Source organism: Camelus dromedarius, chromosome 34 (assembly GCF_036321535.1).
Source record: "Camelus dromedarius isolate mCamDro1 chromosome 34, mCamDro1.pat, whole genome shotgun sequence".
In the NCBI taxonomy this organism is placed as follows: Eukaryota; Metazoa; Chordata; class Mammalia; order Artiodactyla; family Camelidae; genus Camelus; species Camelus dromedarius.
This window is the reverse complement of record NC_087469.1, coordinates 79,684-107,384: the sequence shown is the minus strand read 5'-3', so window position 1 is coordinate 107,384 and position 27,701 is coordinate 79,684. Positions and strand designations below refer to the sequence as shown.

The following is a 27,701-nucleotide window of genomic DNA, read 5'->3' as shown; positions in this document are numbered from 1 at the left end:
TTTTTAAAATTATTTGTTCTTGTTCCATGAAAAATGCCATTTGTATTTTGATATAGATTCCATTGAATCTGTAGATTTCCTTGAGTGGTATGGTCAGTGTAGAGGTTTCTCAAAAAATACTAAATAGAACTGCCATATGACCTGTCAATTCCACTACTGGGTATATATCTGAAAAGATAAAAACACTAATTCAAAAAGATACATGCACCCCAATATTCATAGCTGCATTGTATACAGTTGCCAAGATTTGGAAGCAACCTAAGTGTCTATCAACAGATCAATGGATAAAGAAGATGTGGTGTATATACTATAGAATATGGCTCAGCCATAAAAACAAATGAAATTTTGCCATTTGTAGCAACATGGATGGGTATCAAGCATATTGAAATAAGTTAGAGACAGAAAGACAAAAACTGTATGGTTATCACTTATACATGGAGTCTAAAAATTAAAACTACTGAATTTAACTAAAAGAAATAGACTCACAGATAGAACAAACTAGTGCTTACCAGTGGGGACCAGGGAAGGGGAGGGGCAAGAGAGGGCTAAGTGGTTTACATAAATAGGGCTAAATGATTTATATAAATAAACAAGCTATAAGGATGCACTGTATAGCACAGGACATATAGCCAATATTTATAATAACCAGAGATGGAGTATAATCGTTACAAGCTGAATCACTATGTTATGCACCTGAAAATCAACTATAAATCAACTACACCTCAGTAAAAAATTAAAAAGAACATCTTGGAAGGTGATTAGGTGAGAGAGCTATGGAATGTGGAAGGAGCATTGCTGTTCAGTTCAAGCCTGGTCATATGATGGACATATCATCAGGTACATTTGAAAATCTTGACAAGTGTTCCCTGCAATTGGCAAATGCAGGGGGTTGGTGTTCATCTGTTGCCTGCCCTCAGCAGCTAAGCAATGGATGTCCTAGAGAAGGTCCTACATCTGCAGTGTTAACTGAATTCTCCTGTGATTGTGCATCAAAAGCATGCATGTTCCAGAGAGAAGGTCTGGAAATAGCAATGGGAATTTGAAGCCTGATGTCTGTTTAAAAGGTTATATTTTATAAGTGTGGCTGCCAGGGAAAAGGGTCCTCAAAAACTATGGGCTTTTTCAATGCTGAGTGGGTGAAGGAGTGACCAGCTGTTGGAGAGGACCAGCTACATCAAAGGAACTCCAGTTAGGAGGGCCCAGAATCTGGGAACCTGGGGATGTATCCATGAGACAGTCAGAGCCAGAGGTGAGACATAGAGATAAAACTGCCTTGCTCCTTCCAGAAGGCTCCTCTGAAGTCAGGGAGACTGTCTGCACCTGGGGAGGCCTGGTGACGTCTTACCTTTGAATGAAGGTTGAAATGTGGATATTGTTGAAGCCCTAATTTCTAAATTAAAATCACGTTCTGTGATAAAGTTTTGGTAGTGACTTAAGTAAGATAAGAGTGATAAGAAAAGTCCCTGGACACCTTGAGTTTCCACCCAAAATACAGAGGAAGGATAACTACCCCTAAGAAGATTTAGATGGAGAGTGGGGACACTGAGAAGGAGGGTGCGATGTAAGTATGCTTTAATATTCTTGTCACAGGAATACACACTTCATCTTTTTTTTTTTTCTTCTTGTAACAACTTGGGTTCTCTTTCTTGCATCTTAATGTCTCAAAGAGGCAGGGACATGGATTCCTAGGCTTTTTTAGGAGGCAAGAATAAACAATGGAGAAGACAGTCTCTTCAATAAGTGGTCCTTGGAAAACTGAACTGTTACATGTAAAAGAATTAAATTAGAACATTTTCTCACACCATATACAAAAGTAAACTCAAAATGATTTAAAGGCCTAAATATAAGACTTTTTGATATAGGCAGAACACTCTTTGACATAAATTGTAGCAATATTTTTTTTTGGATCCGTTTCCTAAGGCAAAGGAAACAAAAGCAAAAATAAACACATGGGACCCAATTAAATGCAAAAGCTTTTGCATAGCAAAGAAACCCATCAACAAACAAAAAGACAACCTCCCAGGTTGCCACGGGGGTGGGGGGTGGGGGGTGGGGGGTGGGTGGGTGGGTGGGAAGGGACAGACTGGGAGTTCAAAATTTGTAGATACTGACAGGTATATGTAGAATAGATAAACAAGGTTATACTGTATAGCACAGGGAAATAGATACAAGATCTTGTGGAAGCTCACAGGGAAAAAAATGTGACAATGAATATATGTATGCTCATGTATAACTGAAAAATTGTGCTCCACACTGGAATTTGACACAACATTGTAAAATGACTATAACTCAATAAAAAACATTAAAAAAAAAAAAAAAAAAAGACAATCTCCTAAATGGGAAAAAACATTTGGAAAGGATGTGACTTACTTACAAGGGGTTAATATCCAAAATACACGAACAGTTCATACAACTCAATATTGAAAAAAAGTCAAAAAATGGGCAGAAGACATCAACAGATATTTTTCCAAAGAAAACACAGATGGCAAACATGCACATGAAAAGGTGTTCACCATCACTATTCATCAGAGAAATGTTAATCAAAACCATGATGAGTTATCACCTCAAACCTCTCAGAATGGCTATTACCAAAAAGACCACAAGTAACAAATGTTGGCTGTGTCTCCATGAGGATGTGGAGAAAAGAGATCCCTCATGCACTAGTGGGAATGCAAATTAGTGCGGGTAAGATGCTCTTTTAATCTCCACTTTCTACACCTTTTTTCTCTCTCTTGTGGTTGAGAAGTTTCTAGAGTTGTAAAGCCAATTCTCAAATATTTGAAAACCTGCATCCTGACCTGGTACATTGCAGTGAAATCCCACATCCTTGTATGTGGATGCTTCAATTGAAACTCCCTGTTTACTATTCTGTTACAGAATGAAGAATGAGTATGTCTTATCTCTCAAAGAGTGTAACTAGCCACACATGCAGAGGAAATAATTCTCTCTATTCTACAGCAGGTGCTGGAGCTCCACCAGCAGGAAGCTGAGGGGATCTTCTCAGTGGCTGCTCAGGTAAGAAAAAGTGATCAATTTTCCCACAACAAGAGTGCAATTGCAATGGGCACATGTATCCCACAAGCAGGTGTTGGAGGCAGAGTATTAAAATTAATAAAGTATATTATAAAAATGTTTCTAAAATATATACTCTGATAGACATTTTTTTGTAAAAATTTCCTAAAAATACGAAGTTGACATAGAAACACAGCAACCATGTAAAACCTAATTAATTTTTAACCTGTGAGGTTTTTTCCCCTTTCTAATTTTTTTTCATTGAAGCCTTTTCAATTCTTTTACATTTTATAAATAAATATTTGTCAGTGGAGAAACTGATTTAGAAATTGACCTGAGGTTTACGTTTAAAATGCAGTTTCCTGACAAAATCCAACCTGAATTACATTCAGCATCAGAAGCAGGGGATTGGAATGCTTTTCTTTTTAAATGTTAGAAAGGAGCATCATGGGAACAGGACAACAATAATCAGTCAGGATCCAAATAAACACGAATGTTTTCCCAATCAGAACAGTAGGTCAGTCACAACACCTGCTTCATAGACCTCTCTTGATTTTCCATCCCTGATTATGAATTATGAGGATCTTATGAGACAATTGAATGGCCATGACAATGGATTACTATTTGACAATATTATATTCAGGATATTTTGCTATTTCATTGTTAGAATATTCTTTGTAATTTCCCCCTCATCAGAGAGAGTAAAACAGTGCCTTTTATGTTTCTTTTCAAGCTCTTTCCTGATTCAGGATACTGGTACTTTTCTTCTTTTCAACTAATGTAACAATTCCATCTTGACTGACTCATTTGAGGAAGAAATTAACATGCCCAATGCGAAGTAAACAAAAGAGGATCACTTAGTAAAAAGGGAAAGATGGCAAGTTATTCTGCAGTTTTTTTTAAGACAGCAGTGCCAAATCCTCATTAAAAATATGAATAGTAATAATATTATTAATAATAATAAAAACACTGGCTAGAAAGTAAACTGCTGTAAAGAAAACTGAAACCCTGGCGTGCTGTCACTAAGGGCTTATAAGTTCATGTGATCTCTCTGTGGAGATGGTTTTGTCTTGATCTTTTAACCCTGCTCTCCAATTGTCCCTGTATATGAATCATGTGACAAGCTCCAAACATAGTACTCTGACCCAGTGACTAAGGTCACACCAGAATCTTGGTTTTCCTATATTTTGCCCCCACATTTCACATCCAAACAAAATAACCATCCTGTACTCCATTAGCCAGAGAGAATTGCATCTATGTATAAACTGCCTTTCAGCAGACCATGTATTTCCACAAAGACAGAAACATTTGTCTCCTTTAAAAAAAAAAAAACAAAAAACCAACACACAATGTTAAAGCTGTAAGTCAAGTTTATTCTGCATCTTACTAAAGGCTAGAGCCTTGGAGACGCCTCTGAGACAGCTCTGGGAAAGTGTTCCAAAGAGGTAAAGGGGGACACCAGTATACATGTGACTTTGTCAAAGGTGGTCCCTGCAACCAAGCACACGTCTCATAGAAGGTTTCTGCCACTCATGAGGAACAGATATCTCAGTTAATGGTTTCAGTGATTTTCTTAAGTATGGGAAGATGTAAGAATCCAGGTTCATAAAAAAAATGTTTTCCTGAAAATATATAGTTATCTGAAGTACTGTTCTGCCAGCTTTCCCAGAGCAGAGAGGATCTCAGTCCTGCTCCCCGCCCTGAGCTCCTGTCCCGGTGTGTTTAAGATCAGTGACTGCAGTAGCTAATGATTCAACCCGCATAGCTGGGTGGTGAGTGACATTTTTAGCTGGCACACTGAAAGCTTGAAGACTAATTTAACTGTTACTCATTTAACCCTAAATCTTTTAAATTTCCCCTTTTTATTTCCTTCAGTGCTTTTATTGCCTGTTTTGGGAGCTCAGGATGTAGTAGACTGTCAAGGTCTATTTCATTTTTCATTCTTTCAGGGGACTTCTCTTGTTCTTTTAATTAGGAGTGACTCCTCTGCTTCTTCATTTTTCTGGTATGTCTTGAATCTGGGATTTTAGGAGTAACAGTTATGTGCGGTGGTCTTGAAGAGCTTTTTTTTTTTTTTTTTTTTTTTTAATGTGGGAGCTTCTCTGTGTAGACTGTTCACGTCTAACATTTTTGTCACGAGGGCTATGTCTAGTGTGGGTGGCTGCCACGTCTTTCCTCCCTGTGTGCTGTCTGTTAGCCTCTTGACTGAGAGTGTAGTTGGTGCTGTGGTGGCCTGGGCCTGCCCTGCTTGCTGAGGGTGGCCTCCTCTTTGCTCTGTGGTTTTTGGAACTCTGACACAGGCTGAGTCTGCTTCCCCATTGTTGGAACAGAGGCTCCCAGCTTCTGAGCTGTGGCATGTGGCAGGTGTGACTGGAGATGTCCCCTGGAAGGGAAGTTGCTGAGCACGCCTCTACTGGACATGCCCACCAGAAAGTGCCTCTGTTTGGGCTTACAAAGCACACTTTGCAGTTGCTGCCCTTGTCCCTGGTTCAGCCACAGGTATGCTGGCAACCTGCCCTGATGTCCCCCAGGTTCTGTGCCCTCAGAGCCACCAGTGCAGATCCACCAACACCAGGCGCTAGGTACCCGGTAGTGCACATGTATTCATGGACCTGGATCCACTGTGAGACACAGAGTCAACCCAGACCCCAGCCTCAGCCTGCATATGCAGGCCTGCTGTTAAACCAGACCCAGCCCAGCTGCATGCCAGAATTCCATTCAGTTGTCTCAGAGCTGTGGGCCCATGAAGGCACCAGTGGAGCAAATCTGTCACCCTGCCTGGGGCTGGATCCAAATCTCAGTCCTGCCTGCACAGTTGCTGGACCCCTAGGAATGGATTCAGGTTTCAGCCCCACCCCTACCAGAGAGCGGTGCACCAGTGATTGTGCCCCCCCTAAAGCAAGCTGAGAAGATGGCTGTTTGTGCCATGCCCTCTGCTCAGGAGAGCGTGTGCCAACAACGGCGCTGAGCAACTCCCTCTGGGCTAGTGGAGATGGCTGCTACCATCCCTCCGTCCCATGCATGTCAGCAGTAGTGCTCTGTATGGGGGGACCCAGACTCTTCTGCACACACTCCCCCTAAGCTTGCCTCTGTGCAGTCAGCCCCAGTCCTCTTCGCAGGCTCATCCATGGAAGCCTGAGTTCTAGTCCCCAGTCTCAGCCCACCCCCGCTGCCTTGCGTCTTGGTCTACGGATCGCATAGACCCTCTGCGCCAGTTTCTCTCAGTTCTGTCTGCCAAGCAGCTGCTGTTTTCTCCTCCAAGCCTCTGAAGCTCCCTTTCCTTTTTCTTTTTTTTTTTTCATCTACCCAGTTTTGTGAGGATTCTTTCTCCTTGTATTTCCAATGTAAGAGATACTCTGCCAAAGTTCAGTAGGTGTTTTGTGCAAATTGTTCCATATGTAGATGTAGTTTTTGTTGTATTTGTGGGAAAGGGTGAGCACTGAGTCCTTCTACTCTGCCATTTTGGCAATCCCACCCTCTTTATGTTTTAAAACCCCAGCTTCCAGGGCTCAGCCTGCAGTCCTAAAAGCTACTTCAGCATTTCTCCTAGCCAACACTTAGGATTCTTATAAAAATAAAGTACTGGGCTTCCTATTGTAACATTGCAGATTTGCTGAAATGGAAATACCAACTAGGGTCTCCTGAATCACATGTCATGTAAGTATTGTCCATTAAGCATCGCTCTGCAATCATTCTCAAGAAACACATACAAAATAATACTGTGTAGAGAGTACCAGAGTGAAGGCACTGAAAACCTGAGACGCTGTCTAGCCATCATGTAGGCTGAAGAAAAACCACATGCTTGCTATCATAAGCTGCTTGTTTCAAGGTTGACAACTTCATCGTAACACATTGGTTGTTAAACTCTGCCTCACAGAGAGAAGTCATAGAATTGCAGGGTAAAGGGATAAGAAGATGGTCTTACAGAAATTAGTTGTTCTAAAGTGACAGGTAAGATCCAAGGGAGGAAGGACGCACTTCCCACGTCTGGGCTGCTCTTACCTGAGAGAGGGGAGGGGGGAAGGGAACCCAGTTGCTGTGCTCATCTCCCTGAAGATTTTTGTGATGGAAAGAAAAAAAAAAAGCCGAATGTGAGTTTTGCTCTTAAAGTCCCACAGAAGGTTGCAGTTGGCTCTAAGTGATAAAAGTTTAAAATCTATAATTCTTTTAAGAAGAAAAGTATTCCTTGGACAGAAACTTAAGAGAACTAAAAAAAAAAAAAAAAGTGAGCGTATATTGTAGGGTAGCAAATGTGGGAGCTAACAATATTTTTTTTTTAAACTTAAAATTCTATCTCAAATAATAAATGGATACAGATATTGATATCTCAGAATATATGTGGAATGAAAATGGAGATTAAATGAGGGTAAAGAGGAAAGACAACAGGTGGGTTACAGGTAAATGACATGATGGAAAACTATGGCCTCCTGTAACAGGAAGAGAAAGATTGAGAAAGTGCTCGAGTTCATAGGAGGTCTGCTGACAGGGCAGGGCCAAGGCAGAGCCAAGGCAGTATTCTGAAAGGACAGAACTTCCAATCTCCCCAGAAGTTTCTAGCATCAGGCTCTCCTGGGCTTCATCAATTTTCCAATTTTCACCCCATGATCTATTCTGCCTACTTAAAAAAATAAAATCTCTCTAATGCCTGAGATTCTTTTAAGAAAAGGGCTAAATTGTTCAATTCCTAACTAGTAATTTTGAAGAAAAAAATAGAAATGCTTGGTTTTCAAAGCATTTAAGTGCAAATAATCCTTAGTTTGGATGCAGTCAGTCAATCAACTAGAAACAATATCTGATTATAACAGCGCCTTCAGGGTGTGATGCTTTGTACTTTATAAAACACTGCCTATTCATCATCCCACATTCATTGCCTCATTCAATTCTCTCAATATCCCTGTGAGAAAGTCAATTATTTCCTTATTTTATAGATTAGTTAACTGAGACTCACAGTGGTTAGGTGATTTAAAATCAAATCTAGCTGACACAGAACAAAATACCCCCACTCTTAAATATCTAAGTGCTGATTAACCACATTTTTCAATCTATATTAAATTATTAGAACTTGAACATAATATTTATATGTAAGTATTTATTATTGTCTATTGTGTGCCAAACACAAAAGAAACAACATACCTTCATAGAGTTTAGAGTTAAATGGGGGGTACAGGTACTTGAGCATTCAATTTTCACACAGTGTAACAAGTGCACTTATAGAGGATGTCCAGAGTACTTGAGGATCTCATAGGAGGGGCATCTATTGTAGACCTGGTGCGGAGAAGGTGATTTCAAAGAAGCTTCCTGCAGGGAATGATGTGTAAATCTAGACCTAAAGGACTATTGAGAGGTAATCAGGTGAACAGGTAAGGAGAGGCATTCCAGGCTGAGGGACCAGCATGTGCAAGAAGAGAAAGTCAGATGCTGAAGTTGCACTACAGAGAGTTAAACAGCAGTGGAGCAACAGCATGGAACCATGGAGTAGTTGAGTCTGAGAGAGAAGCCTTGACTCAATTGTGCAGTAGCTTATAAACATCTCTTAAGGGATTTGAAATTTACCTTGGGGTCCTTAGGAAAATTTTGAAAAGTTTCAAGTAATAGATAAATAATTAGATTTACATTTAAGAAAGATTATACGGTACGCCTTGTAGTAAAATGGATTTGATTCACTGAAGTCTCTGGAAGCAAAACATGTTGGAGTAAACTACATCTGAACTCTATGTAAATTGGCAGAATTTACAGAAGACAGATTTTAGCTGGGTCTTCAGGGACAGGTCTGCAGATTAACCCAGGACCTGGGCACTTACACAAGAGGACAGGAATCTATCTATCTATCTATCTATCTATCTATCTATCTATCTATCTATCTATGGATAGACAGTTTTGCTCAGACCATAGTCAGGAATATTCTTTATTTCCCTGCAGAGACAAGTGAGAATTGAAGCTCTGCTACAAAGGTTTGAAAAAGGATTGGGAAGAGACTGTCCTTTCCCATTGAACCTTTTTTGGCTTTATTTTCAAATATTAGTTGACTATATATGTGGAAGTTTATTTCTGGGCTCTCTAGTCTGTTTCATGTGTCTATATATCTATTTTATGCCAATACCATACTGTTTTGTTTGCTATGGCTTTGTAGTATAGTTTTAAATCAGGAAATGTGATGCCTTCATCTTTGTTCTTCAGGATTCCTTTGTCTATATGGCATCTTTTGTGATGCCATACAAATTTTAGGATTTTTTTCCTACCTCTATGGAAAATATCATTGGAATTTTGACAGGCATTGAACCTGTAGATGGCTTTGGGTAGTATGAACATTTTAACAGTTTAATTCTGCCAGCCCATGAACACAGGCTAGCTTTCCACTTGTTTGTTTCTTCTTCAGATTCTTTCATCAGAGTCTTATGATTTAGTGTAAAGACCTTTCACTTCCTTGTTTAAATTTATTCTTAGTTAGTTTATTGGTTTTGATGCTATTTGTGAATGTGATTTTTTTCCTTTAATTTCTTTTTCCAAATATTTCATTGTTTGTGTACCTAAATGCAACTGATTTCTGTATGTTTATTTTATAATCTGCAACTTTACTGAATTCATTGATTAGTTCCAACAAGTTTTTTTGTTGAATAGGATTTCCCATATGTAAGATCATATCATGTACAAATAAAGACAATTTCACTTTTTTCTTTCTGATTTGGATGCTTTTTATTTATTTATCTTGCATAAGCTAAGAGTTTCAATACTATGTTGAACAAGAGTGATGAGAGTGGGGCACCCTTGCGTCTTTGCAATAAATGGTATTGTGAAAACCGGATAAGCTTATGGAGAAAACTGAAATTGGACCCCTCCTTATCTTAAAACATTCACAAAAATTAACTTGAAATGGGTTTCAGACTTAAACATAAAACCTGACTGTAAAATGCCTAGAAGAAAACATAGGAAGGAAAGCTCCTTGACATTGGTCTTAGCAACAATTTTTTTGATACGACACCAAAAGTACAAGCAACAAGTTTATTTTGACAATAAATAAATGAGACTATGTCAAACTAAAAAGCTTCTGCACAGCAAAAGAAGCACTCAACAAAATTAAAAGACAACTTACAGAATGGGAGATATGTTTGCAAATCATTTATCTGTTTAGGGGTTAATATTCAAAATATGTAGGGAACTCATACAACTCAATAATAAAAAAAGCAAACAACCAAATTTAATAATGGACAGAGGAACATAATCAACATTTTCCCAAAGACCTACAAGTAACCAACAGGTACATGAAAAGTTGCTCAACATCACTAATCATCAGGGGAATGCAAATCAATACCTCAATGATATATCAACTCACACCTGTTAGAATAGCTATTATCAAAAATAAGAGATAAAAAGTGTTGGTGAGGGTGTACAGAACAGTGAATACTTGTGCAATGCTGGTGGTGCAACCGCTATGGAAAACAGTATAAAGGTTCCTTCAAAAAAAATGAAATTGAACTATCATAGGTGCAATCCCACATTTGGGTATATATCCAAAAAAGTGAAAACAAGATTTAGAAAAGATATCTTCATTCTAATTTGTTGTAGCATTATTCACAGTAACCAAGATATGGAAAAATAAAGTGTCGTTGTCAACAGATTAATAAAGAAGACGTGATTTATATATATTCAACTGTACGTGTGTGTGTGTGTGTGTGTGTGTGTGTGTGTGTGTGTGTGTGTGTATCTTTTTCCCAGCATGGGAAAGAAGGAAATCCTGTCATTTGGACAACATGAGTGAAACTTGGGGGTTGAGAGTATTATGCTAAGTGAAAAAACTCAGCAAAAGACAAATAATGTATGATATCACTTATATATGGAATCTAAAAAGGCCAAATTTGTAGAAATAGAGTGTATTTTTGTTGCCTGGGACCAGAGGGTGGGAGAAACAAGGACATATCAGTCAAAAGGTACAAATTTTCAGTTAAAAGATTAATAAGTTCTGGGGATTTAATGTACACACTATGATTATAATTTACAGTACTGTATTGAAAATTTCTAAGAGAGTAGATCTTAAATGTTCTTACTGCAGAAAAGAAATGGTAATTAATGATGTGCTAAAAGTGTTAGTTAAAGCTATAGTGGTAATTATATTGCAATATGTAAATGTATGTATACATAATGGAAAACTACTCAGCCATAGAAAAGAATAAAATAATGCCATTTGCAGCAACAGGGATGGATCTAAGAGATTATCATACTGAATGAAGTAAGTCAGACAAAGACAAATATCATATGATATCAATTATATGTGGAATCTCAAATATGATACAAATGAATTTATTTACAAAACAGAAACGGACTCACAGACAGAGAAAACAAACATGGTTACCAAAGGGGGAAGGCAGGAGGAAGGATAAACTAGCATGTACAAATTACTGTATATAAAATAGCTAAGCAACAAAGTACTTGCATATGAGGACAATAATTTAGATCTTCATTTCACATCATGTGCCAAAATAAACTCAAGAGTGAAACAAAGAAGCTAAAGTCATAAATTATGGAAAGTAATTTAGAGTAAATGTAAAGCTAAAGGCTTATAATAATAAAATGACAATCTGGATAATTAGTTTTTGTGATCTGTGGATTTCTAAGCATAAATGAACTTTTAAAGTATGAAATCAGCAATTACCAAGGGTAAGAGCAATATCCTTGGATTAAAATTTACAAACGGTATACAGCAAAAAGTCATTATTAGCAAAATTAAATAACAAACTAGGGAAATACTTTTCCAAAATACAGAAATTAAAGGTAAAAAAATTTTAAAACACTATTTTTTAATGGTCAACAATGATAAAGAGATTTCAGAGTGTAAGAACTACAAAAGAATAAGTATATGGAAAGAGTCTAACTTCAGTCACAATACAAGGGAAAGGAAATTTAAAAAATAAAAACATAAAGAAGCCCTTTTTTGTTTTCTGTTTTCCAACACTGAAAAGTTATTAGAAACAAAATCCTCCCTGTGTGTTTTGGGAGAAACATAGGCAAGCACATAAACAACCAGTGTGTGTGTTAATTAGTATCAGTTTTCTGAAAAGCAGTTTTGCTACTGAAGCAGTAAACTAGCCTCTGGTCCAAAATGGCTTCTCTGATGCTAAAGCTGTTAGCTCATTCACTCTGACTGGGAGTTCTTGAAACTTGTTTTTTTCTCTGACAAACCCCCATCACTGTTTAACTTGCTCAAATGCTTCTGTGCTATAATCCATAATCTTCCCATTATATTCACTCTCATTCCTCTCCCCCACCCCCACCCAACCTCCTTTGTTCTAGGAAGAAAGTAATGTTCTAATAACCACCTAAGCACCAGAGACCCACAAAGCCATCAGGAGATTTCCATGACCAGGAGCAATTGTGTCTGAGTGGACTTCTGGAACAAGCAGAATGCAAGACCCCCACATTCTGATCTTTATCAACAGATCCACACCCCACCCCAAGCCCTTCTCATAAAACTTCCCCACACCCCATCCCTGGTGGACACACAGTTTTAAAGGTGCTAGCCTACTGTGGTACTCATTATCTGACAAAGCAATTAAAACTCTTTCTTTTCTACTTCACCCAAAACTGTCTCCAAAACTCTATTCCACACTGATGCACAGAGGCTGACATTTCAGCAACGAATTTTGGTGGCTTGTCAGGGATCATTCTGACCTACAGGCAACCCAACCACAGATCTCTCTGGCTTGGTGGGGTGCTCCTAAGTGGTCCTCCATGCCAGCCTCCCTTGGGAGTGTGGAGGTTTGAGGGTGACTTAGGAGGCCAGATCTCCAGGGGGGAACTCACTTGTAGGCTCTGCCCCCTGGAAGGGGGGGGGCCCTTGACTTGCTGTCCTGTTGGCCCAAACTCCAAGACGAGGCTAAAAGTCAGGGAAAGAGGAAGGCCCCAGCAGCTGCCAAGGCCCCCTTTGCCTTGGGGACCTTCCCTCTCCCTCCACCCACTGGGACTGCTCCAAAATTCCTGCTGGATTGGGGGGAAAAAAATCCCCATTGGGGAAGAAGAACAGTATCTGAGTGGTTGTGATTCCTTCTACCAGACCTAGGTATGTTCCCAGAAATGCACTCCTGGGCCTCCTTGACCTTGCCCATTTGGGGAGATTCCCAGTCTTGGGACACTCCTTCTCTTAAAAGGCTTGGTCACTTGGACCTGGTCACAGGCTTAGTGGAATTTAGAAGATGGCTGTGTTTCAGTTTTGGTTTCTCATTTCTGTTTGGCTTGCATTTGCTGGTCAACGGTATTTCTGTTTATTGAGATTGGTGTACACTGTTATTCAATCATGGAAAGCACTTCCTTGATTCCATCTGACAGTCCTTTGGGGAAACTGCTAGCCAGCTGGTCAACTTATAGATATAACCCTATGATGAAAAGGAAAATGATATTTTTATTAGCACAACATAAGGCTCTTGATAGTGATGAAAAATGGCCTCTGTATGGTAGTCTTAATTACTTTACTATCTTGCAATTAAAATTGTTTTGCCACTGACATGGAAAGATGGGAAAAATCCCCTATGTGCAGGCATTTATACAGCTCCATAATGAGGAAAGCAAACAGCGTAAGAACAAGTTGATGATGCAAAGAATGGTTAAAAGTGTTCCACTTAAGAAAACAGAAGATGAAAAGGTAGAGGATGCTTTTTTAACCTTAGGTTTTAAGATTCCATTTAACAGATTCATATTTCAGTCTACCACAAACACCAGCACCAGCTCTGCCAGCTCCTGCAGTAGCAGCTGAAGCCTCGGAAGCCCCAGCTGGCCCAGTGCCCAAAACTATTTACCTTCCCTTGTCTATAAAAAATGAACCCCTAGACTATGGGGCAAGTCTGGTCTCTAATTCAAGGACCTAACAGGGTGCTCTTTTGAGCCAGGGACCCTCAGAAGCGGGGGAAGCAAAGAAGTGCAATTCCCATTACAGTAACTTTCTATGGACACTAATGGCCAGGGTCAAACAGATGGATACTTTTGGAATTATGGCCCACTCACCACTTCAGATTTGATGAATTGGAAGAGCCATAATCCATCGTATAGTGATGATCCTCAGAAAATGGTCAGCTTGTTTGACAGTGGATATTTAGTCACTCCTGTTGACTGGAATTAAATTGCACAATGTGAGAGCTGTGGGTTGTTTTATTTGGGGGCAAAATGAGGGCTATAGCCTGGGAGACAGCATTTCAGAGAGCTGTAAGAAACTGTTCTGAAAAGGCAGGGGAAAAATTCAGTATTATATATGATTTTAGTGAAGGGGGTAAGTGCAGTCAAGCACACAGTTAGGCAGAGGCAAACTGCTAGTTACGAGGAGCAGATACCACCGTTAATAATTTGAGTGCTTTTCTAGATATGAGAATACCCAAGAATTTGGGCTTATAAAATCCTCTCCTGAAAGTATTTAACTATCTGAAGTCCTGCTCCACCAGTTTTCCCAGAGCACAGAGCACCTCATTCTTGACCTCCATCCTGAACTGCTTTCAGGGAGTGTTGGAGGTCAGCGGCTGCAGTGGCTCATGATTGAATCCAAGCAGAGGTAGACGGCAAGTGCCAGTTTTTTAGTTGGCACTCCTAAGTATATTATTGACGAGTGACGAGCAGCAGCTAGTAGCCAACAAAATGAGAGAGGAAACTCAAAAGCTATATGATGCAGACCCTAATCAAACCCCGGCTCCTCATATAGCCATTCTTCAGGCTGAACCCAGCTGGGACCCTAACACCAATGCGGGCGTGTTCATGCTAAACCACTACGGCAAATGTGTCCTTGCAGGACTTAAAAGAGGCTTCCCCAAACAGAAGAGCTTAAATAAGGTGCAGGAAGTCCAGCAAGAAATCAGTGAAAACCCTTCTATCTTTTTACAATGCATTGACTGGGCATATAGAAAGTATATGGATATGGATCCTGAGGCCTCTGAAAATATGAAAATGATCCATATGACATTTACTAGCCAGCGCTCCCCCGACAATAGGAAAAAAGTGAAACTGAGTAAAAGGGGTGATTGCCACGAGTCCAGGGCAATTAGCTGAAGTTGCTTTTAAAGTTTACAATGCTGGAGAGGAACAGAGCAAAACCAATTAAGATGCTCTATGAGGCCCCCTAAAACAGAGTCCTATTAAAGGGAAGAACTTTTGAAAAGAGAGAGAGAGAGCTTCCTTGGCTAGAAAATGATCAACGTGCTTTGTGTAAAGAAGAAGGACACTGGAAAAAGGATTGTCCTAAGATAAAGAAAAGAGAAGCACCAGCAGAGGTCATGGTAACCAAAACAATAAAAATTCAGACAAGGAACATAGTGACTGAAGGGGCCCAGGGCTCCTTGGCATGTTACCCCCAATCCCAACAGCCCCACAAGAGCCCCAGTTACAGTTAAGAGCTGGGAATTTAAAAAAAAAAAAATTTAGTAGATCCTGGAGCAATTTATTCTGTTTTGAACTGTAAACTGGCCTCCTTAAGCAAATCAACAATACTAGTCATAGGTGTTTCAGGACAAGTTCAACAATGCCCCCTACTACACTCATTTGAATAAGAAACAGGAAAACAGAAACTTACACATAATTTCCTGTACATACTGGATTGTCCAAGTCCATTGCTGGATAGAGACTTACTATGTAAACTGATTGCTCAAAAAATCTTTTCACCTGAGAAAGAGCTCTTATGCCTAAAAGTGGTTCCTGGAACGCTTTCAGATTTCAGCAACTACTTGATCGACCAACACCGACCCTGACCCATTACCAGAGGAGATTCTGTGAAGAAAAAGTGAGTAAGGCTGTCTGGGCTGATGGGGAGCCGAGGAGAGCCGGAGTTGCTGCCCCCAGATACCTTGTCTTAAAAGAAGGGGCACCACACCCAAAGAAAAATCAGTATCCATTAAATAAAGAGGCCTTGAAAGGAGTTCAACCAGTCTTAAAGGGATTTCGAAATGTGGACTCATGAGGCCTTGCCAATCTCCCTATAATACTCCTATTCTACCAGTAAGGGGACTTCATTCAGATGAATATTGCTTTGTTCAAGATCTATGGGCAATTAATGAAATAGTACAGGATACCGTCCCACTGTCCCAAGCCTATATACCCTGCTTACCACCATACCTGTGAAATAGAATATTTTACTCTTTTAGACTTAAAAGGTGCCATCTTTTGTACACCAATGGAAAAAAGTCTCAACTACTCTTTGCTTTTGAATGACAAGACCTGGACTGCAAAGGCAATCAACCAGTACTGATGGATGGCTCATCCCCAAGGATTTAAACATTCATCTACAATATTTAATGAGATATTGGTTAAAGACTTACAGGGGTTACACTACAGTCAAGGAGTTCTTCTGAAATACATAGATGATTTACTGATAGCCAGTTTGGACTGGGAACTTTGCATAAATAACACCATAATGGTTCTTAACCACCTTGCATGATGTGGATATAAGGTGTCCCCTAAAAAGGCCCAAGTATACAAACTTCAGGTAACCTATTTGGGTTTCCAGTTACAGAAAGGAACCTGAAACTTGATGGCCAATAGGAATTGAGCCATACCTAACAGAGACAACTCCAAGGATTTCTGGAAATGGCTGGGGTTTGCTGCATTTAGATTCCAAATTTTAGACTTACTGCAAAACTGCTCTATGAGGCCCTAAAAGGCACAAATACTGAGCCTCTGGTTTGGACCAGTGAATGCTAGAAAGTATACGAAAATCTCAAAAACAAATTACTCATGGCACCAGAGCCTTAGGCCCCCCAGACTTAAAAAAAAGAATTCAGGTTGTATATATACGAAAAACAAGGAAGTATTAATACAATTGCTTGGAGAAATTCTTAGACCTGTGGCTTACTTATCAAAATAATTGGACAGTACAGCTAAAGGTGGGCCTCCCTGCCTATAGGCAGTGGCAGCAACTCGTGATTCATTACAAGAAGCTCAAAATTTTACTTGGGACCAACCCATAACACTGTTCATACCCCACCAAGTCCTGGTACTGCTGGCACAAAAAGGAGGACATTGGCTTTCTGTCAGGTGGATGGGACAATATCAGGCCATCCTCCCAGGTGATCTATATGTCAGAATTCAAACCAGCAATTCCTTAAAATCTGTTTACATTACTGCTGTTCCCGCAAAAGCACCAATGACCCCAAATTGTCTTGAAGTCTTAGAAACCGTACATAGTTTCAAGTCAGCTTGATCTTTCAGATCAATCATTTAAAAAGCTTACTGGACTTAAAATAGACTTGCCATATGACCCAGCAATCCCACTGCTGGGCATATATCCAGATGGATCCTTAATTCAAAAAGACACCTTCACCCCAGTGTTTATAGCAGCACAATTTACAATAGCTAAGATATGGAAACAACCTAAATGTCCATCAACAGATGACTGGATAAAGAAGATGTGGCCTATTTATACAATGGAATACTACTCAGCCATAAAAATGACAACATAACACCATTTGCAGTAACATGGATGGCCCTGGAGAATATCATTCTAAGTGAAGTAAGCCAGAAAGAGAAAGAAAAATAACATATATCACTCATATGTGGAATGTTAAAAAAAAAAAAAAGAACCCATATATAAAATAGAAACAAACTCACAGACATAGATTACAGATTTGTGGTTGCCAGGGGGGTAGGGGGTGGGGAGGGATAAAAATGGGAGTTGGAGATTTGCAGATACTGACCGCTATATATAAAATAGATAAACAAGTATATACTGTATAGTACTGGGAAAAATATTCAATATCTTATAGTAGCTTATGGTGAAAAAGAATATGAAAATGAATATATGTATGTTCATGTATGACTGAAGCATTGTGCTGTACACCAGAAATTTATACAACATTGTAACCTGACTATATCTCAATAAAAATAAATTAATAAATAAAATGAAAATGAAAATCTTACTGAGCCTTGTTCACTGATGGCAGCAGTTTCATAAAAGATGGACAGGTGTGCTGGCTACACTGTTACTGCAGAATACCTAGTCACTGAGGCAGCAGCTCTTTCCCCCGAACTTCTACCCAGAAGGTGGACCTAATTAACAGCCCTGACACAAGCTGTCCAGCTTTCCAAGGGGAAAAAGGCAAATATTTACACTGACTCTAAATATGCCTTCTTGGTGTTGCATGCTTATGGAGCAATTTGAAAAGAAAGAGGACTGTTAACTTCCAACAATGAAGAAGTAAAACATACTCCAGAGATTTTGGCTCTAGTCAATGCAGTGGCTGAACCAAAGGCCATGGCCATCATGCAGCGCCCAGGACACTAGAAATTTATATCCTTTGCAGGTCAAGGAAAGCAGATGGCTGACAGGGCCACTAAGCAAGCCACTTTAGAAAATCCCTTTGTTGGAGCCCCAGTATCCCAATTGGAACTAACACAATATGAACCCCATTATAATCTAGAGGATAATCAGAGAGCAATGGGCTGGGGGTTAATACTAAAGATCAAACTGGAAAATGGAAAATGAATTCCAATGAGCTAATCTTATTGCCTGCTGCCCTCGTGTGGCCAATGAAACACCTACATGAAGGAACACACTGCGGGCGAGATACCCTTATGAACTTAATTTGACCACACTTACAAGGGCCTACCTTACAATCACCATCTACAGGATTGTTCACAGCTGTTTCATATTGTGAAAAAACAATCCAAAAGGAGAAAAAACAAATCAAATCAAAGGAACACAGTTCATTGGGGAACACCCGTGTAAGGACTAGCAGGTATATTTCATTCAAAAGCCCAAAACAAAAGGCAACATCAGATATCTATTAGTATTTATGGACATTTTCTTGGGATGGACAGAAACCTACTCGACCAGGATGGAAAAGACAACTGAAGTAGTCAAAGACCATCTTAAAGAAATTATTCCCAAGTATGGACTACCATCTGAAGCAACAATGGATCCACCTTTATAGCAGAAATAACCCAGAAGGGAAGCATAGCCTTGGGTATTAAGTGGAAGCTTCATTCAGTTTGTAGATCACAATCCACGGGTAAGACTGAAAAACTGAGCAATACTTTAAAAAAGACTTTAGCAAAACTTTGTCAGGAGACTCACTTAAAATGGGATAAATTCTTACCTACTGCTCTTCTCCACTTATGGGTGGCCCTCAGAAACAGGCTTGGGTTAAGCCCCTGTGAAATTCTAAATTCTACATAGCACACCTAGCCCCTAATGGAACAGGAAATTATGTTCATATTTCACAAGAATCTGCCATTAAACAGTATGTTCAAGTTTGATCAGATATTAACCTTCATGCATGAATCTCTCTCAGGTCCTGTTCTCAGCTGCAGACACCTCTGCATCCCTTCAAAGCTGGAGACAAGGTTCTTTTAAAAATGTGGAAAGAACAAGGACCTGAGCAACAACTGAAAGAAAAGTGGGCAAGTTGCCAAGATGGCGGAGTAGGTGGATGCTCTTAGCTCACCCTCTCCCACGGACACACCAAGAGAGACAGCCATGGACCCACCCATTCACTCAGAACACCTGCTGAACCTTGACCGAACATCACCTGTTTCAAAAGATAAAATTTCTCACAAACTCTGGTAGGGGGAAAAAAAAAGAAAAGGGAAATGAGTGTGGGACCTGTCCCATGGGAGGGAGCAGCTAAGGAGGATTAGACTCTTATGATGGGAAGCCCCCTCCCCAATGGAGAGGTCAGCAAGGATGGAGGGAGAAACTCCGAGGCTCAGGGGAGTGCACAGAAGTCTCTTAGCTGACAGAACTGAGAGTTAAGTGGTACAAAGGGTCCCTGAGATCCCTAGCCTTAGGTGCAAGCGGGCAGGGTTGGATCAGGACTGGCTGCCCTAGCTGGGTGGAGGGCTGGGGCGAACTGGACAGAAGCCTCAGGGGGCTGGGGTGCACTGTGGGCCATGGCTGGGAGGGTATACAGAACAGAATAGCCTGGGTCCCCCCGTTGAAAAAAAATAACACTGCTGGTGTGCGGTGGGGATGGGGCGCAGTGCAGCTGGGCCATAATCACTGTCTGCTGGCTGCTGGCATCATCGCTGGGGTGCTCTCAGAAGAAGTAAAGTGGGGCTCAACCATACTTGCTGTTGAGGGGCTCCCAGAGTTGAAACCTGAAGCCGTACCCAAGGGTCCACAACTTCAAATTGTAACAGAGGAGAACAAACCTGACTCTATGTTGGACCTGCTCCTCCAGTTTTAACCACTGTGCCCTGTTTTCCAGGCTTAGTCGCTAGCTCTGCATCTTTTGTGAAACAGTGTTGCCTTTGGCCTGGAATATACAAGAGAGCCTATTCTCGGGGCTCTGACCTTTAAAGATAGTAACACTTTTGCACTTATGTAAAGATGACAAGTTGCCGAATAGAAAATAACATTTGTTTTGTTGGAGGTTTACAAGGACACCATGGCCGGACCCACATGGACAGCTGCAGGAACAAAGAATTCCTGCAGCAAGAAGTTTGCACCAACCAACCACACCCCCTCCCCTGTTTTTTCTGTATTCTGACTAAAGCGGGATGGTTCTCCAAGACAGTCTGCAGTCCTCTTGATCTGCCAGCTTTCTGAATAAAGTTGCTATTCCTTGCCCCAACACCTAGCCTCCTGATTTACTGGCCTGTCGTGTGGTGAGCAGAACGGGTTTGGACTCAGTAGCAATAGGTGGACTGAGATTTGTTTACAGCCCCAGGCAGAGGGAACCAGTTTGCTCCACAGGTCCTGTGCCTCTAAGACAAATGAGCAAGGAGCAGAGTTCTGCTGCATGGCAGGGGTGAGTGCTGGTGCAGTGTTCACAGCAGGCCTGCTTACCACACGCAGACATGGCACTGGGAGAGCGCTCACCCGGTAGCATGCCATGATCCAGGTGTGTGACCCAGAAGTTGGCAGAGCTGCACTGGTAGCTCTGAGGGCAGAGAACCTGGGGGACACCAGAGCAAAGTATTGACATTCATGGGGCCAAGTGAGGACAAGGGGAGCATCAACAAGGAGCACCTGAAGCACTCCCACCCCACCTACCACACACCATGGCTTAGAAATGGGGCTGGAAGCCTCCATTACAACAAAAGGAGGAACAGACCCAGACCCTGTCTGGGCTGTGACAACCATAGAATTAAAAGGAGGCCCCGCTGAACAATCAGGGCAGGCTCTGTTCACCACAACACCAGCCACAGCCCCAATCAAAGTGATAAGAGGCAGCATACACAGAAGAAAGATGTGGCAACCATCCATACTAAAAACAGACCTTGCAACAAAATTATTGGAGGTGCACAGCCTACAAAGAAATGCATGCTCTTTAAAAAACAAAAAAGCCCTTCAAGACCGCAGTAGATAATTGATAATCCATAGTGCCAGAGAGATGCAACTAAATGAAGAAGCAGAGGAACGATTCCCAATTAAGAAAACAAGAGAAGTCTCCTGAAAGAATGATCAATGGAATAGACCTTGAATTGCCAAAGCAATATTGAAGAAAAGTAACAAAGCTGGAGGAACTCCCCTCCCAGACGTCAGACAGTGCTACCGAGTCACCAAAACAGCATGGTATTAGCATAAAAACAGCTACATGGGTCAAAAGAACAGAACAGAGAGCCCAGAAATAAACCCACAAACATTTGGTCAATTAATCTTTGGAGGCAAGAACGTACAATGGACTATAGATGGTCTCTTCAGCAAATGGTGTTGGGAAAATTGGACTATTCATGTAAATCAGTGAAGTTAGACTACTTCCTCACAGCATACACAAAAATAAACTCAAATGGCTTAAAGACTTAAATATAAGACAAGACATGATTAACCTATAAGAAAACAAGAAAAACACTCTCTGACATAAATCTTAACAATGTTCTCCTAGGGCAGTCTACCGAAGCAATAGAAATAAAAGCCAAAATAAACAAATAGGGTCTCACTAAACTAATAAGCTTTTGCACCACAAAAGAAACCATAAGTCAAACAGAACAACAACCTATGGAATGGGGTGTAATGTTTGCAAATGATACAATGGACAAAGGTTTAATTTCTAAAATATATAAACAGCTCAGACAACTTAGGAACAATAAAACAAACAATCCAATCCAAAAATACACAGAAGACCTAAACAGGTAATTCTCTAATGAAGACATACAAATGGCCAATAGGCACAAGAGAAAATACTCAATATGGCTAATTATCAGAGAAAGGCAAAACTGCCATGAGGTATGTCCTCCCACCGGTCAGAATGGCCATCATTCAAAAGTTCACAAACAATAAATGCTGGAGAGGCTGTGGAGAAAAGAACCCTCCTACACTGTTGGTGGGAATGTATTTTGGTGCAGCCATTATGGAAAATAGATGGAAATTCCTCAAAAAACTAAAAATAGAGTTATCCTGTAATCCAGCAATCCCACTTCTGGGCATATATCTGAAGGGAACAGTAATTTGAACAGATGCATGCACCCCAATGTTCATAGCAACAATATTTACAATAGCTAAGACATGGAAATAACCTAAATGTCCATCAACAGATGACTGGATAAAAAAGATGTGCTATATTTATACAATGGAATACTACTCAGTCATAAAAAGAATACAATAACGCCATTTGCAGCAACATGGATGGGCCTACAGATCATCATTCTAAGTGCAGTAAGCCAGAAAGAGAATTAAAAATACCATATGATGTCACTCATATGTAGAATCTAAAAACAGAAAAATAGAGGACACTAATGCACTCATCTATAAAGCAGAAGCAGACTCACAGACACAGTAAACAGTCTTATGGTTACCCGAGGAAAGTAGGGGTGGGAAGGGATAAATTTGTGAGTTTGAGATTTGCAAATGTTAGCTACTATATATAAAAATTGATTAAAAAACAAATTTCTTTTATATAGCACAGGGATCTATATTCAATATCTTATAATAACCTTTAAAGAAAAAATATAAAAATGAATATATGTATGTATATGCATGACTGGGACATCGCGCTGCACACCAGAAACTGACACATTATAACTCACTATACTTCAATTAAAAAATAAATAAAATAAAAATAGTAATAAAGGAAAATTGGAAGGGACTGTTGTGCCCATTGACGTCCTTCATAGTCCAGTGACCCCCATTCCTAGGCTCTCAGATGTCTGCCTGTGATCCCTCAACAGATAAAGTACATTCTCTACTGGGCGTTTTTCCCCTAACAAACTAATAGCCCTAGGTGATGCTCAGGCTGGCCTGTTTCAGCCCACCTGATCAGCGTCATAGACCCCACCAACCTTCCTGGGCCCGACACTTCTTACCTCCACTTATTACCTATAACCAATCAGAACGTATGCATGAGCCAATCACACAGCCCCCAAACCCACTGTAACCACCATCTCCTCCCCCCAATAAAAGACCCTGTACTCCCAGCCCAGGGCTCACAGAGGCACCCTTGTCTGTGTGGCCCTCTGTGGTCTGTAACAGCACACCCCAATGAACTCCTTTCCTTTCCCATTCTTTCTCTCTGTTAAATTCTCTCACCACTGGCTCACTGCCCAGCTGCCCTGCTGTGTCCCACAACAGGGACCCTATGACCTACTCTTGACTACACATACTTTCCTCGAGTTGGGCTGGATCAAACCATGGATTCACCACACCAGAGCAAAACCACCAACTGGAGCTGATGCTGAGGTTAAAGGCCCACCCCTTCACAAGCAACAGCCGACTGAAACAGTGGAGCATTGGGCTGCACAAACGCTAAAGGACCGTAAGTATTTGTTTAAACAAAAAATATAACATAAAACTCCACTCTTGCCACATTTCTAACCCTTCCTTGCCTGGTAATGGGAAATACTCTTTTTTTTTTACAATGGGCTTATTCTTATGCTGATTCTTTTAATTACTTTAATTGCTGGATTTGCGGCCAATTTCCTACATCCAGATCATCCCCGGGCTTCCGTGATGGGTTTCACCCTTACAGGGAACAGACTGGAAATAACTGGGTATTTTAATTTATGAGACTCACAATCAACTGCTATAAACACTGAAGTTACTAACTATGACCTGTTAAGCTGGCCTACTAGAAATGCTGTAAGCCTGCCAGGCCACAATTTCCCTTTTTCCTTGAGCTTTACTACCCAGATAAATGTGAATATGGCTCTCAAATTTAAAAAACAGCCAAAGTTTGTTCAAAAGCCACACGAGACGATGGGAAGATTTAATCAGATGTTGGATGGAACCTTTTGGTTAATTCCTGAATATTACAGACTAAACACGAAAATGCCCCTGTGTCGGGAACAACAGAATCACACCTTCTGTAACTGGCCTAACTCTACCTGACATTTAGGGTGGATCTCCCTTGAACACTGTGACCACCTCATAATTTTAAAAATCGGTGACTGGTTTGCTACAGACTGGATTCACAGACCAGGCATTTCCTGGTTTGCTCCAAATGGAACTCAATGGGTTTGTCAAACAAACTTATGGGCCCTGGCTTCCCCCTGGGTGGGTCAGAAGATGTGCTTTGTGTTCTCCCTGGGTGCAAGGTCACAAGTATAAATCCTTAAAAACAGCCAAAATTGCCAACTAACCCTGTCTCCATTCTTGATGGAGTAGCTCAGTCTTTAAATGGTATAACTGTTGACTCAATTTCTTTGTTTCAAATACTGGGTTAGTGAGTGTATCCCTCCACATTGACGCCTTAGTACAATTTACCCAAAACTCTGTCTCTGAGACTCAATTTGACACCAGTGCACAGAGGCCAGCATTTCAGCAACACTACCATGCAACAATAGCTTGATAGTCTTATAGAAAAGACATTACTAGCTCAAAAATATAAGAATATTTCCTGCATAAATTATTAGAAATTCATACAATTACTTAGAACCAAAGATTGTCATTACAAAGAGAAATTTTAATTATTTTTACCTTAGCATTTTAAAATGTTTTTATTAATCAATAAAGTAGTATGAACAATAAAAAAATGAGAAAGGCAGAAAGTAATTTTAAAAAAGCCTCAGTCTAAATAGAGATCAAGGAACCAAAGCTGATCTGTTGAAAACATTTATAAAACTGAAAAATCTCAGGCAAGATTGATTAAGAAAAGGAGAGATAAAGGGAGACATAAATGCCATACATAAATAATGCTATTAATTAAAAAAATTTTAAAAGAGATTTTAAAAATAAGTTTATACTATAAAAGTTTTTATGACATAAATTAGAAGGCTTAGGCAAAATGGATATATTCTTAGAAAAATATAAACTTCTAAAAGTGATTCAATATTGATTAGAAAAACATAAATTTTATATGACATTAAAGGAAATCAGCCATTTAAAAACTGTCCGAAAGTCTTTACCACTGAGTTGTACCAAACTTCCAAAATAAGTGTAACATACACAAACCCTTTCTAAGACAAGAAAAATAAAATATTCTACCTTAAATTTTATAAGGCTGGTATAACATGACACCAAAATTAGTTACAAACAAGACAGGAAAGTTACAGAGTATTCTCACTTATGTACATAAATGCAACAGGCTAATTTTGAAACTGTATAAAAATGTGTATTACATCACAATTAACTTCAGTTCATCCTGGAATACAAGACTGGCTCCATGGCAGAAAATATATTAACCTAACTACATTAACAGATTAAAGAGGACAATCGTATATGACTAGACGGTGTGTCTCCACAGTGGAAAGTGCAGGTTCTGTACCACTTTTTAAAATGAAATTGTTCTCTCTGGATTTGCTCACTGTTTTATCCTTTTCTGAGCTGGAATATGTGCATAGAGTTGATCTGGTAGAAGAATTTATACAATGGGAGAAACCTGGATTTTAGAACAATCTCTTGAGGTGAAGCCGCAGGACTAGCATCTTGTAATGCTCAACCATCATTGTAATGCTATATTTTGGTCTCTTTGAGCAACTTGAATTATGCCCTAATTAACACAGAGAGACAAGGGAAGCCTGAAAAATAAGCCAAGTCTGACTGACACACTCCCCTCTCCCCAGTGTTTACCATGGTATGAAGAGTACTGGAAAGGAAAGTAGCTTTTATTTTTTAAAATCTATTTAAATATTTATTTATTTATTTGATATGGAAAGAGGCACATCCAGGTTTAAATTCAAGGTCTACCACAAACTGTTTGACTTTGAGCATGTTAACCTCTCTGAGCTTCAGTTTCCCTAGTAATAACATGATAAATGTCTCTGTCCCAAAACGTGTAGGTCCTTTTTAGAAGATGGTTAACAGAGAGAGGAAATCAATGGTGATTTTGGGAGTAAAGTTAGAAGTTGTGAAGCACTATCATTTTTTTTCTGAAGGATTGCCAGATAAAATATAGGACATCCAGTTAAATCTTAATTTGAGATGAATAGTGAATTTTTTTAAACTATGTTTCAAGTATTGCATGGAACAAGATTACACTAAAAAGTATGTATTATTTATCTGAAACAATGGTCTATTTAAATTATCATAATTTTGTTGTTTGTTTATTTTTGCTAAATATGGCAACCTTACCTGAAGAAAAGAAGAAAGTAGATTCCTTTGGACTGGCTTGAGCCACAACTGAAGGGAGAGCTGGCACCTGCAGCTGTGAAAGTAGTCAGTCTAACCAAACAGATAAGAATGGATTCCAGACAGTGTCAGGAACCCACCAGTTCAGTGTCAGTGATGCACCGATTTTCAACAAGAAAGCTAGCACGCAAACCTAGGGGAAAATGAGAAAAACAAATGTATGAGACACATTTCCAAACTTCCTCTACCTCCTTCTGAACCCCCTCCCCACCTGACAGATGAAGAGGACGGGTTCAGAGGAATGAGTAAATGTCTTATTTTCTGTAGTCAAGTATCTAACCTATATATTCCTAGTATAGCCTGGAGAGAAGAGGAAGGGAGAGGATATCTGTCGGAGCAAAATGGAGATAATAATACTTTTTGCTCAAGGTTGTTGTGAAAATTGAGATAAAGTAAAATGTGTAAAATCTTAGCATAATGTCAGACCTACAGTCAGGATTCAGTAACTCATATTGGTTCTATTCATCTCCTCTGGTCCCTGTTCTCCTTCCCTTTCCTTCCTGTGACTTAAAATGTCTTCACGTTGTCCTGGATTCTGGCTTCAACCTCCCCATATTCTTCCTGAAATCAGACTCACCAGGAAGTGTCTGAGATTCTCTACCCTCCACACCTAAAATGGTTCTACCTCATTCTTCCATTCATCAGATATTTGCTTAAGCCTCATTATATGTCATACATTTTGCTGTAGATGGTGGCCACATAGTGAACAAAATAAATGGACCAGAGTAGTAAAAAGTGTGGCCCTACAGCTGCCTACTTAATAGCAACCTGTGTGAAATAATAATAAGACTGTGTGAAATCTCAGATTTCTGAACCATACCCTCCAAAACTGATTCCAAAGAATAAAAGATAAATAATATTCATTTAACAATTATCCACATTCTTACTTATACTGAAGTTTGGGAACTGCTGACATAATAATGTCTTATTATGTAAGTAGTAATCACGATATCATTATATTACTTAACCCAAATGAAGAAATTACAAATGGTAGTAAATAAGTGAGAGGCTGATAGGGAGAGATTTCAAGAAAAAGTAACTCAAAATGGCTTAAAGAGTTAAATATAAGACAAGACATGACAAACCCTCTAGAAGAAAATATAGGCGAAACATTCTCTGACATAAATCTTAGCAATATTCTCCTAAGGCAGTCTACCCAGGCAATAGAAATAAAAGCAAAAATAAACAAACTGGACCTAATTAAAGTTATGAGCTTTTGCACAGCAAA

The 27,701-nt window shown here is 39.8% G+C and overlaps 1 long non-coding RNA gene across 2 annotated transcripts in view; it reads right to left on the bottom strand.

The window, feature by feature from the left end:
- Positions 1-27,701, bottom strand: part of LOC116150247 (uncharacterized) — a 116,896-nt gene that overhangs the window by 26,204 nt on the left and 62,991 nt on the right. For both annotated transcript variants that reach the window (XR_010378882.1, XR_010378881.1), the window contains exon 6: positions 26,417-26,606. This is a non-coding gene — a long non-coding RNA (uncharacterized LOC116150247). The remainder of the gene's footprint in view (positions 1-26,416; positions 26,607-27,701) is intronic.